Source organism: Chlorocebus sabaeus, chromosome 7, assembly GCF_047675955.1.
Source record: "Chlorocebus sabaeus isolate Y175 chromosome 7, mChlSab1.0.hap1, whole genome shotgun sequence".
Classification (NCBI taxonomy): Eukaryota; Metazoa; Chordata; class Mammalia; order Primates; family Cercopithecidae; genus Chlorocebus; species Chlorocebus sabaeus.
Window position 1 is genome coordinate 51,531,879 of NC_132910.1, and position 12,706 is coordinate 51,544,584.

The 12,706-nt window shown below is 42.7% G+C and overlaps 1 long non-coding RNA gene across 1 annotated transcript in view; it reads left to right on the forward strand.

The window, feature by feature from the left end:
• Window positions 1–11,763, forward strand: part of LOC119621299 (uncharacterized) — an 81,587-nt gene extending 69,824 nt beyond the window's left edge. The window contains exons 3-4 of the long non-coding RNA XR_005237842.2: window positions 7,957–8,043; window positions 11,585–11,763. This is a non-coding gene — a long non-coding RNA (uncharacterized lncRNA). The remainder of the gene's footprint in view (window positions 1–7,956; window positions 8,044–11,584) is intronic.
• Window positions 11,764–12,706: the final 943 nt, after the last annotated feature.

Sequence of the window (12,706 nt, forward strand, 5' to 3'; positions counted from 1 at the left end):
TGAAATTTACAAACTGGGCTATGTGTTAGAATCACCTGGGAAGCTTCTGAAAAATACTGAAGCCCCGTTCCAGATTGATTTAAATGAGCAGAAAAAGATCCCTAGAAGAGTGTAATATGCTGCCAGCTCAAACTACTCCAGAAGTCTATAATGGTTAATAAAGTAAACATGAACCAGCAGAAGAAGGCATTTCAGGAACGTATTCTAAAGCTTAAAATCGATATTCTGATAAAGTTCACCTGACAACAGAAGAAACACCTTTGAGAATCAGGAAGGGAGTGACATGGTTCCAAAGTGGCCAAGTGTCATTGGTGATTAACTGCACTTGACTGAAGCTCTTGCCACTGGGAGTATAGTCCATACACCCACAGCATTGGCATCGCCAGGTGGATACTTGGTAGGAATGCTGTCTCTGAGGCCCTAATGCAGACCCACTGAAATAGAATCTTCATTTTAATAAGATCCTGGCGTGACTGATATGCACCATCCAATATTGTAGCCAACAGCCACAATGTGGCCATATAAATGTAAATGAACTAAAACTAAATAAAATTAAAATTTTAGTGCATAGTTGCACTGTCTACATTTCAAGTATTCAATAACCAGTAGTGGCTACTGTACTGGACAGTGCAAATACAGATCGATTCTATCTTTGGTAAAAATTCTATTGCAAAGTACTAGCAATTTACATTTATGTTTCCGCAACTGGAAATAGTGCTTAAGGGTCAGTTTACATGTTTTTGAATTTCTAACATTCCCAGATAGTCCTTTCCAGCATTTTGATTGCCTGTATATTTTGGAGAAAAGAGTATAATTATATCAATATTTGGAAAAGCTGAGGAATTGATTTGAAACAAATATGTGATTAATTTTTTAAAAGTACTGTACTTGTTTAAAGTAAGAAAAACTTTTTTTTTTTTTTTTTTTTTTGAGACAGAGTCTCCCTCTGTCACCCAGGCTGGAATGCAGTGGCGTGATCTCAGCTCACTACAACCTCCTCCTCCTGGGTTCAAGCAAGCCTCAGTCTCCCAAGTAGCTGGGATTATAGGCACACACCACCATGCTCGGCTAATGTTTTTTGTATTTTTAGTAGAGACGGGGGGTTAGTCAGGGTTCTCTAGAGGGACAGAACTAATAGAATAGATATTTTTATATATAGGGGAGTTCTTAAGTAGTATTAACTAACACAATCTCAAGGTCCCACAGTAGGCCATCTGCAAGCTAAGACACAAGGAAACTCGTCTGAGTCTCCAGGCTGAAGAACTTGGAGTCTGATGTTCAAGGGCAGGAAGCATCCAGCTTCCTGGGAGAAAGATGTAGCCTGGGAGGCTAAGCCAATCTAGCGTTTTCACGTTCTTCTGCCTGCTTTTATCCTAGCTGTGATAGCAGTTGATTAGATTGTGCCCACCCAGATTAAGGGTGGGTCTGCCTTTCCCAGCCCACTGACTCAAATGTTAATCTCCTTTGGCAACATCCTCACAGACACACCCAGGATCAGTCCTTTGCATCCCTCAATCCAATCAAGTTGACACTCAGTATTAACCATCACAAGCCCACCCCTTGTCAACTTTAACCGATACACATTTCCTGAGATCATACATAATCTTCAAATAAAAACAAAAATAAGTTCATAATTATGCCTAGCATAATGCAACTATCCTTCATATAACCAGAAACGCACCAATCCCCAACCCCAATACTATTACATAAAGTTAATGACACTCAAATGCCGATATGAAGTAAGTAAATCTTATGTCACGTGATAAAGGAAAAAAGAAATAAAATGAAGTTATTTTCTTAGTACAAGTGTATACATGCACACACATGTTTTTAACAAAAGAAGGAGGAAATACTCATGACAATTACAGTCTCCATTTCTGCAACTGATCACGGGGCCATTGATGTTTACCTTCTTCTACTAACCATTCGTATTTTCTTTGCCTTCATCAAGCACCTTAGCAGGTCATGGTTTTTTTCTTGGTGGAGTGACCCAAACCTTCATTCCTGAATAGTCTGGGCCAACTACCTGGATTGGGCTATTGTAGTTTCCCATTGACCTAAATCACAGGGCATGATAATACTAAGCCCTAAGGGATCTCCTGTATTCCATGCATACTCTTCCTTACCTCTGTTGTGGAGTAGTGGGCTGATTTCATCTTGATAGTCCGGATCAATCACCCCAGCCAACACTGTAACTCCCTTCTTAACCTGTGGACTTAAAGGTAGGAGGAGTCCAAAGTGTCCAGGTGGCAATCTTAACTTGTAGTTTAATGGAATCAGTGTGTCTCCTGGTGGCAACATTTCTCCCACTGGAACTAAGACCTCTAGGCCAGCAGAACGTAATGTCACAGAAACAGGAAGCAAAATTTTTGTTAGTGTATCACTAGGGGTGATGGTAAGTGGTGCCACTTCCATTTCCACCCCTTGATTCCTGGACCCATGAATCCTGGCTATGGGAGAAATAGTATTGTATATCGAATGCTGATTCAGAGCATACATGGCCTTTTGGAGAACTTTGCCCCAGCCCTGGCAAAGTATTGTCACCTACTTGGCATTGTAATTGTGACTTCAACAGGGCATTCCACCATTCTATCAATCCAGCTGCTTCAGGATAATGGGGAACATGGTAAGACCAGTGAATTCCATGAGCATGAGCCCACTGCTGCAGTTCTTTAGCCATAAAGCAAGTGCCTTGGTCAGAGGCAATACCATGACAGTGGATAAGGCATTCCATGAGCCCACGGATGGTAGTCTTGGCAGAATCATTGCATGCAGGATAGGCAAACCCACATCCGGAGTAAGTATCTATTTCAGTGAGGACAAACCTCTGCCCTTTCAATGATGGAAGAGGTTCAATATAATCAACCTGTTACTAGGCATCTGGCTGATCACCCTGAGGAATAATGCCTTATTGAGGGCTTAGTGTTGGTCTCTACTGCTGGCAAATTGGGCACTCAGCTGTGGCCATAGCCAGGGCAGTCTTGGTGAGTGGAGGTCCATGTTGCTGAGCCCATGTGTAACCTCCACATCTGCCGCCATGGCCATGTTGTTCATGGGTCCATTGGGCAATGACAGGAGTGACTGGGGAAAGAGGCTGAGTGGTGTCCACAGAATGGGTCATCTTATCCACTTGATAATTAAACTCCTCCTCTGCTGAGGTTACCCGTAGGTGAGCACTCACATGGGATACAAATATCTTCACAGTTTTTGATCACTTAGAGAGGTCTATCCACATGCCTCTTTCTCAAATTTCTTTGTCACCAATTTTCCAATCATACTTCTTCCAAGTCCCTGACCATCTAGCCAGACCATTGGCTACAGCCCATGAATCAGTATATAATTGCATATCTGGCCATTTCTCCTTCCATGCAAAGTGTACAAGTAGGTGCACTGCTTGAAGTTCTGCTCACTGGGAAGATTTCCCTTCACTGCCATCCTTCAGGGATGTCCTAGAAAGGGGCTGTAGTGCTGCAGTTGTCCACTTTCAAGTGGTGCTTGTGTATCGTGCAAAACCAAGTGTCTTCTCTTAAAAAAACCCTAGTCTTCTCTTCCTCTGTCAACTGATCATAGAGAACTCCCCATGAGGCCACTGGTGCAGGCTGGGGGAGAGAAGGCAGGGTGGCAGGAGTGGAGACCATGAGCATTTGAGCCACTTTCTCATGTAACTTACTTGTGCTTTCAGGACCTGCTCAAGCGCAATCACATATGTACCACTTCCATTTAATAATGTAATGCTGCTGTGCATGACCTACTTTGTAGCTAAATGGGTCATAAAACACTCAGTTCATGATAGGCAGTTCTGGTCACATGATGACTTGATGACCCATCATCAAACGTTCAGTTTCCACCAAAACCCAGTAATAGGCCAAGAGCTGTCACTCATAAGGAGAGTAGTTATCTACAGAAGATGGCAGGGCCTTACTTCAAAATTCTGGAGACCTCCACTGTGATTCATCTATGGGGTCTTGCCAAAGATTCCAAACAGCACCCCTATCTGCCACTGACACCTTAAGCACCATTGGATCTGCTGGGTCATACGTCCCAAGCGGCAGAGCAGTTTGCACAGCAGCCTGGACCTGTTGCAGAGCCTTCTCCTGTTCTGGACCCCTAAACTGGCAGCCTTTCGGGTCATTGGATAAATGGGCCAGAGTAATACACCCAAATGAGGAATGTGTTGCCTCCAAAATCCAAATAGGCCCCCTAGGCATTGTGCCTCTTTCTTGGTTGTAGGAAGGGCCAAATGCAGCAACTTATCCTTCACCTTAGAAGGAATATCTTGACAGGCCCTACACCACTGGATCACTAGAAATCTGACTGAGGTAGAAGCTGTCTGAATTTTTGTTAGATATTTTTCCCATCCTCTGGCATGCAAATGTCTCACCAATAAGTCCAGTGTGTTTGTTACTTCTTGCCACTGGATCCAATTAGCATAATGTCATCAATGTAACGGACAAGTATGATACCTTGTGGAAGCAAAAGGTGATCAAGGGCTCTCCAAATAAGATTATGACACAAAGGCAGAGAGTTGATATACCCCTAAGGTAGGACAGAAAAGGTATATTGTTGGCCTTACCAGCTGAAGGCAAATTGCTTCTGGTGGGCTTTATGGGTAGGAATGGAGAAAAAGGCATCTACCAAGTCAGGGGCGGCACACCAGGTACCAGAAGATGTGCTAATTTGCTCAAGCAATGAAACCACATCTGGTACAGCAGCTGCAATTGGAGTCACCACTTGACTAAGCTTACAATAATCCACTGTCATTCTCCAAGATCCATCTATCTTCTGCACAGGCCAAATAGGAGAGCCGAATTGTGATGTGGTGGGAGTCATCACCCCTGCATCTTTCAAGACTTTGATGGTGGCACTAATCTCTGCAATCCCTGCAGGGATGTGATATTGTTTTGGATTTTCTATTTTTCTAGGTAGAGGCAGCTCTAATGGCTTCCATTTGGACTTTCCCATTATGAGAGCCCTCACCCTACCAGTCAGGGAGCCAATGTGGGGGTTCTGCCAGCTACTAAGTATGTCTATGCCAATTATGCATTCTGGCACTTGAGAAATGACCACAGGATGAGTCCAGGGACCCATTGGACCCCCTGTATATTGGACCTGAGATAAAACTCCATTAATTATGTGACCTCCCTAAGCCTCTACTTTAACTGGAGGACCACTATGACGTCTTGGGTCTACTGGAATCAACTTCAGCTCAGAGCCAGTGTCCAGTAGTTCCCAAAATGTCCGATCATTTCTTTTTCCCCAATGCAGTTACCCTGGTAAGAGGCCAGAGGTCGATTTGAGGAAGGATGGGAGAAAAATTAACATAAGTTGTCAGTAGTGTAGTGGGGTCCTTCCTTAAGGGTACCTGTCCTCCCCTTCATTCAGGGGGCTCTGAGCCTGTAAACTGGCTGAAGTCTGGAAATTGATTGAGGGGTCGTGATTCTCTGTTTTTATAATTCAAATTGGTCTTTTGTCTATTCCACCTGGAAGTTTTCTGCTTATATAAATTGAGTAGGAATGCAGTAGGCTTCCTTTCAATTTCTCTTCTAGGAACACCGTGATTAGCCAATGCCAGAGCTCTACACAAGTGAGACTATTCTGATTGCTGCTTTGCCTCTGCTGTCCATTACGGTAGCTACACCCACCTTGCTTTTGAGGGTTAAGTGACATCACTTGGCCTCTGTCACCTTGGGATCCAATTATTCTCATTGTATTTAAGTTTTGTAGAGTGACTACAGTTCCCACTATTAGATCTGGCATACAGAGAAGAGCAATTACAGGGCTCTTCAAAGTTGCAGGTGCTGCCCTCACAAATCTATTTTGCAATGCATTGGTCAAGGGTATATCTTCTGGACCCTCCCAACTGAAATGAATAGGTCTAAAGTGACTAATCACCTCCAGCATCCTAATCTCCCTAGGCCTTTGGATCTCTTCCTTTACATTAAACCAAGGGAGATCAGACATTTCTAGCTTGCTCACAGTAGGGCATCTTTTAATCCATATTTCAGCTAACTAAGCAAATAAACTACTGAACCTTTTTTTAACTCCCCAAGCTGCAACATTAAATGCAAAATCCCTGCTTAGTGGACCCAAATCAATAAATTCAGCCTGATACAACCATATTTTTTCCAACATTATACTACACCTTTAATATCCATTCCCATGCCTGTTCTCCAGATTTCTGTTTACATAAATTATAAAACTCAAGCAGTTCTTTTTGAGTGTAGCACATCTCCTCCTGGATCACACTCTGAACCTCACCTCTAGGGGCCTGCCAGGACTTTAGTTATAGGTCTAGAGGCAAACAGGGGTGTTGGGGGTGGCTCCTGAGGAGAATCAACATTATTTTGCCTGGCAACTGCCTCAGGGGAGGCCATCACTGTTGCCTCAGGCCGCATAGGGTTTACCTCCTCAGACAAAGGTGGAAAGACTGATGCAGCATGAGTTGGGGAGGGGATGTTGCCACTACTGGGGATGTGGCAACTGTTTCTTCTGGCAAAAAAGGTTCATCAGAGTTTACAAGCTCAGTGTCCTCAGTTTCATCAGGACCCCGCCACACATCCCCATTCCAAGTTGCAGGGTCCCATTCTTTTCCAATCAATGCCCTCATTTTAAGAGGAGACACCTGGCGGGACTCTGTGTGCACCTATCATTGCAGGTCAGCCACTCACATGATAAGAGCTTGTGTCTATTTTTCCACAATTTCAGCTCTTTCTCTACAGGAGATAAGACTCACTCAAGACAATCTCGGCAGATTTGATGCTCAGTATCTGCTTCTGAAGTCAGGAGTTAGACTCCCTAACTTCATAATTTTCTTTCATCACTTTGTCCACTGAACTTAGGAGCAACCAAACAACTTCATTATGTTCCTTGGTTCTTCATGTATGGTCAAAGGTATTATGTATAGAGTCACTAGACTCCTTGTGTCTCATGAGCAGTGAATCAGGAGTGTCAAATGCATATATTTTGCATAATTCTCTAAAGAGTTCATGCCAAGGACTATCAGTGTTCTCCATAGTTTTAGAAGTATAGTCCTTAGCATTTTGGAGTGTAATCATATTAAGCAGTGAACTCCATAAACCCCAAAACCATCCTTAATATTCTGCTCCTCTGGAACCACTCTTGGTACCAAAATCTGTATTAGTCAGGGTTTTCTAGAGGGATAGAACTAACAGGATATCCATCTATCTATCTATCTATCTATATCTATATATAACAGGAGATATATATATATATATATATATATATATATATATATATATATGTTATTAAGCAGTATTAACTCACCCAATCACAAGGTCCCACAATAAGCCATCTGCAAGCTGAGCAGCAAGGAAGGTAGTCTGAGTCCCAAAGCTGAAGAACCTGGAGTTCAATGTTTGAGGGCAGGAAGCGTCCAGCATGGAAAAAAGATGTAGGTTGGGAAGCTAAGCCAGCTAGCCTTTTAATGTTCTTCTGCCTTCTTTTATCCTAGCTGCACTGGCAGCTGATTAGATTGTGCCTACCCAGATTAAGGATGGGTCTGCCTTTCCCAGTCCACTGACTCAAGTGTTAATTTCCTTTGGAAACATCCTCACAGACACACCCAGGATCAATACTTTGCATCCCTCAATCCAATCAAGTTGACACTCAGTATTAACCATGACACAGGGTTTCACCATTTGGCCAGGCTGGTCTCGAACTCCTGACCTCAAATGATACACCCACCTAGACTTTTCAAAGTGCTGGGATTATGGGCGTGCCACCATGCCCAGTCAAGAAAAGCATTTTTAATGAATGAGTCTTATTATTGTTTGGCTAGATATATGGTAAGATGGAAGTAATGGTTTCTAGTAATAGTCTTTATTGGTGCTGTCCTTGGTTTTATGAAGGGGATGCTTTTTTACAAGGTTGTTTCTTTGTTTTCTATAGCATGCTTCCCCCCATCACCAGTCCCCTTTCTTCTCCTTTCCTTTTTAGACAAGCCTCCCAGCAGGACCATCCTGGTGTTGCCTTTAACCTTGCAGTACGAACACTGAAAAACATGACTGGCTCCATGAAAACAGGGTAATAAAATTCACTGTCTTTTCCCTTCTAGCTGACATGTCATTCTTTCCAAACATGCCCTTCATATACTACCTGCAATTCACAGGCAAAAACATTTTCTATATAGCTCAGTTTCTACTCTTGCCTTTCTATGTTCTTACGTTGCTGAGTTACAATAAAAGTCACAAAGCAAGGGAATACAATATTCATATATGTGCATATATTCCACTGACTAAATTCTTCAGGCATTCTGTGAGCCTGAGATGAAATGCTGGGTTATTTCATGGTCCTTACACTCTCCTGTGAATTCTTATAGCCCCCTTGAATACCATCTTTACAGCCTTACTGCATTTTCTTATAAACAGAATAGAACAGACATGAATATAAGGTAGAGAACTCTCTTTGGGCACAAATATCTTCAGTGTCTATTGGACTAATCCTCTTGATTACTCACAGTTATAAAAATAAATATACCACTACTTTCTCTGGAGAAGATTTTCTTAATGTTTTTCAATAGTTCATAGTCTATGACATTTTTATGCAGCTATTTTGAGTCAGACACATTTTTTGATAGGGTCTCAAAAACAAACCATTAAACTTTCAGCTTGTTTTCTGTTTTTTTTTTCTTTTTCTTTTTTTTTTTAAAGTAATGCAACTAACATCTACTTCATTTCCAATTAATGTGTACAACCACCTCCTGCCACTCCAGCATTTAGTCTTCTACCTCAGGCTAAGAGGTAAACCAGTTTTAGAAAAAAAGGTTCAGTAAGGCACTGAGGATGGGGCGGATCTTGGGAATTTGTATAATAGTCAGGGATGTTGGCTGCACAATTGGTAACAAAATTTTGAAATGACCATTTTGAGGCAGCCAAGTCAAAATGGCGAAGCCAATATGTTCTATTTTGCAACTGACAGTTACCAGATGGGAGGTTGTATGGAATCCCTCTCCAGTTAGCACTCCCAAACCAAAATATAGAATTTGCTTGCAAGAGAGGGGTGCCTCAAACATTACATAAGATTCTTGGCTAGAAAAACTTCTCTAAATAGGGCAAAATAATCTAGTTAGGCTCTGATGTTTTAAGAATATTTATTTGGGTAGCTCTGATTTTATTATGAAGATTCTTGTATTAGTCTATTCTCATGATGCTATGAAGAAATACATGAGACTGGGTAATTAATAAAGAAAAGAGGTTTGAGTGACTCACAGTTGTGCATAGCTGGGAAGGCTACAGGAAGCTTACAATCATGGCAGAAGGAGAAGCAAACACGTCCTTCTTCACAAGTTGGTAGGAGAGACAAGAATGAGAGCTGAGCAAAAGGGGAAGCCCCTTATAAAATCATCAGATCTTGTGAGAACTTACTATCACCCCCATGATCACCCCCATGAACCACCCCCATGATTCAATTACCTCCCACTGTGTCCCTCTCACGACACATGAGGATTATGGGAACTACAAGTAAAGATGGGGATGCTCCATACCATATCATTCTGCCCCATCCCCTCCCAAATCTCATGTCCTCACATTTCAAAACACAATCATGCCCTTCCAACAGTCCCCCAAAGTCTTAACTCATTCCAGTATTAACTCAAAAGTCCAAGTCCCAAGTCTCATCTGAGACAAGGCAAGTTCCTTCTGCCTATGAGCCTGTAAAATCAAAAGCAAGTTAGCTACTTCCTAGATACAATGGGGGGTACAGGCATTGGGAAAATACACCCATTCCAAAATAGAAAACATGACCAAAACAAAGGGGCTACCAGCCCTATGCAAATGTGAAATCCGATAGGGCCCTCATTAAACCTTAAAGTTCCAAAATGATCTACATCAATTGCATGTCTTATATCCAGGTCATGCTGATGCCAGAAGTGGGCTCCCACAGCCTTGGGCATCTCTGCCCCTATGGCTTTGTAGGGTACAGCCCCCCTCCCGGCTCCTTTCACAGGCTGGCATTGAATGTCTGTGGCTTTTCCAGGTGCACAGTGCAAGCTGCCAGTGGATCTACCATTCTGGGGTCTGGAAAATGGGGCCTCTCTTCTCATAGCTCCACTAGTCAGTGCCCCAGTGAAGACTCTGTGTGGGAGCTCTGACCCCACATTTCCCTTCTGCGCTGCCACAGCAGAGGTTCTCCATGGGAGTCCTGCCATGTAGTAAACTTCCGCCTGGACATCCAGGCATTTCCGTATATCCTCTGAAATCTAGGTGGAGGTTTCCAAACCTCAGTTCTTGACTTCTGTGCACCCACAGGCTAAACACCACATGGAAGCTGCCAAGCTTGGGGGCTTGTGCCCTCCAAAGCCATAGCCCAACATGTACCCTGGCTCCTTTTAGCCATGACTGGAATGGCAGGCACACAGGGCACCCAGTCCCTAGGCTGCACACAGCAGGGGGTCCCTGGGACCAGCCCAGGAAAGCATTTTTTTCTCATGGGGCTCTGGGTGTGTGATTAGGAGGGGCTTCTACGAAGGTCTCTCTGACATGTCCTGGATACAGTTTCCCCATTGTCTTGGTGATTAACATTGGGCTCCTTTTCACTTATGCAAATTTATGCAGTGCGCTTGAATTTCTCCTCAGAAAATGGGTTTTTCTTTTCTATCACATTGTCTGGCTGCAAATTTTCCAAACTTTCATGCGCTGTTTCCTCTTGAACATTTTGCCACTTAGAAATTTCTTCTGCTAGATACCCTAAATCATCTTTCTCAAGTTCAAAGTTCCACAGATCTCCAGGGCAGGGGCAAAATGCCTCCAATCTCTTTGCATGGCAAGAGTGACCTTTACTCCAATTCCCAACAAGTTCCTCATCTCCGTATGAGACCACCTCAGCCTAGACTTCCTTGTCCATATCAATATTAGCAGTTTGGTTGAAGCCTTCCAACAAATCTTTAGAAAGTTTGAAACTTTCCCACATTTTCCTGTCTTCTTCTGAGCCGTTCAAACTGTTTCAGCCTCTGCCTGTTACCCAGTTCCAAATTTGCGTCCACATTTTCAAGTATCTTTACAGCAGTGCCTCACTCCTGGTACCAATTTACTATATTAGTTTGTTCATGTGCCACTCTGAAGAAATACCCGAGACTGGGTAATTTATAAAGGAAAGAAGTTTAATCGACTCACAGTTCTGCATGGCTGGGAAGGCCTCAGGAAACTTACAATTAGGGCAAAAGGGGAAGCAAACACATCCTTCTTCATAAGGCAGCAGGAGACAGAAGAATGAGAGCTGAGCAAAGATAGAAGCCCTTTGTAAAACAATCAGCCATCATGAGAACTTACTCACTATCTGGAGAATAGCATGGGGGAAACTGCTCCCATGATTCAAGTACCTCCCACTGGGTCCCTCTCATGACACGTGGGGATTATGGGAACTACAATTCAAGATGAGATATTGGTGGAGACACAGCCAAACTATATCAGAACTCATGATGAAACCCAGGTGAAATGGCATGTGTTTCCCTCATTACCTTACAATGAGTTTAAACAACTGTTACTCTGGCTCTTAACTCAAACTCTTGAATGTGCAGGTGCTTTTGGTTTACTCTTTCTTAGCACTACTAAATAACTGTTTCTTCTAGGGATGTAGAAATGCTTCTTAATGTTGCTGCAAAACGGGGGATCCAAGAAGCCGAAGAACTTCTGGAGAATGTTATTTGGACTAACAGCAAGCTCTTGCCAACTGCAAGAACCGGGAGTTTTTATAAACCATAATGTGTGTCCTGCATGCTCTTCCTGGAACATAGGATGTTCTGCTCTCACTTGTCCACTGTGGCCCTGCAATGCTTTATGGCACTTTCAATGGAAGCTCCTTTTACTTATAGTCTCATATGCTACTGTAGCATTAATTTGCTGCTGCAGCATTAATTTGCTGGTTAAAATCCTTTAAATGAAGTGTTACTTATATGTTTTCCTGGGATTTGAGTTTGACCTCTTCTGGATAGAGGAGTACTTTATTTGGGTTTCAATACTGCTCACTTCAGCTAAAGTTGCATTCAAGCCAGTGAGCATTCTATAACATGGTAAGTGGAAAATAACGAAGAAACTTGTCACACCAGAGATTGGCTTCTTGGATGTGTTAGTTGGCACTCACAGATCCACTGAAAGAGCTAAACTCATCATTAGCCAAATCTATGACATGTGATGTTCTGCCTAAAATAAGTCTGTTTTCACTTCTCTCCATTTCAATTTTCTGCTCTATTAGCTTTCTATGGTATTTTATTACATTCACTTTCTGTATTACAAAAAGTCCTTTATGGGGGTAAAAAAGGCTGGTATTGTTGTCAATGAAAGGGAAAAGGATAAAGTGTAAGACCTAATACTGATTGACTATCAGCCACATGCAAGATATTTTTTTAGCTGTTTGATATATATATATTCGAGACTGAGTTTTGCTCTTGTTGTTCAGACTGGAGTACAATGGCATGATCTCGACTCACTGCAACCTCAGCCTCCCAGGTTCAGGATATTCTCCTGCCTCAGCCTCCTGAGTAGCTGGGATTACAGGTGTGCGCCACCACGTCCAGCTAGTTTTTTCATTTTTAGTAGAGATGGGGTTTCACCATGTTGGTCAGGCTGGTCTTGAACTCCTGACCTCAGGTGATCCACCTGCCCTGGCCTCCCAAAGTGCTGGGATTACAGGAGTGAGCCATCACACCCGGCCTGTTTAATAAATATTTTAACATTCACTAGTTACAAAAGTC